The following is a 1,222-nucleotide window of genomic DNA, read 5'->3' as shown; positions in this document are numbered from 1 at the left end:
ATAAATGCGAAATGTAACTTAAATTGCAGGTACGTGGCACCTGAAAGTTATTTGATTTTTCTGTACTTTTATACGTTAAAATATTATTTCTTTGATTTACTTCACAGTTTAGTTGGATAATTTTAGTTTTTAATTGCTTGCAATGAAGAGAATTACTTAATGCGTAAATTATACAATTTGGAAATAAAATATCGCTGGTATCATAATGGGCAGATCTCAAATTCTATACTTCTTAATTATTAAGTGCTCACTTGAAAAATTCTTAAATTTTGTGTTTAATTCTCAGCGGTAAGGAGCGTATTGCGAGTGAATGATAGAAAAGGACGCACTTATGGGAAGTGCTATACTGTTGTCCTACTCGCACTCACAGCTCGCCCTGGCTATTTGTGCTCGAGAAGCTAGAGTCCTTTGCAAGGGAGACAAGCTTACGCCTTTAGCTCAGAAAAAATTCGGGACGGTTTATGGGGGCCGCATGCCTCCACCGTAAACTTTTTCTTTATCACAGCAATAAGGATCCATTACGTTTTAACAAAAAAAAAATAGAATTTAATAATAAACAAAGTATAAGTAATAGTAATATTTTTTAAAACCCATTTTATTATTTAATTTTTTTGAAAATTATTCAACTTTATTACAAGTCCCTGCGATCATTAGAAGTTGATAAAGAGACGTAGTTTATAATTGTTTATAGCAAAAAGAGTTATTATTTGATTTTAAACTAGCTGACGATAATTTTTTAATCAGGACTTCCTTTATTCATGTAAAAATTTCCAGAAGATTTTATTGAACATTTTTAAAAGTGCAGCACGACAAAGTGTGTGAATTCAGAAATCATCATTCACTTGTTAAATATAAACATTAGAATAAATTTCCTTAATGAAAGTTGAAGTAGGCCCAAAAAGAAGTATCTTTTATTTCTAGAAATTTCTTGATAAAATAGCATCCTGCAAAGAAAACCTCCTTTCTATTCTGGCTCTGAATTTTTTATTTCTTTAATCGATGTTTTCTCGAAATCAATTACTTTGATCAAAAAATGTTCTCTTGAACAAAAATTTTCCTCTCTGAGCAGTCCAACTTTTGTTTAAAGCTTTTTTCTGTGAAATCAATATTTTAACCAAAATAAGAACAATTTTATTTTTCCTCATTTTTCAACGTAATTGTTTATTTTTTATGTTAACAATTGATTGAATCAAAAAACTTCGGAATTTCTCGGGGGGGGGGG

This window comes from Belonocnema kinseyi, chromosome 9 (assembly GCF_010883055.1).
Source record: "Belonocnema kinseyi isolate 2016_QV_RU_SX_M_011 chromosome 9, B_treatae_v1, whole genome shotgun sequence".
Classification (NCBI taxonomy): Eukaryota; Metazoa; Arthropoda; class Insecta; order Hymenoptera; family Cynipidae; genus Belonocnema; species Belonocnema kinseyi.
This window is presented reverse-complemented; position numbering follows the sequence as displayed.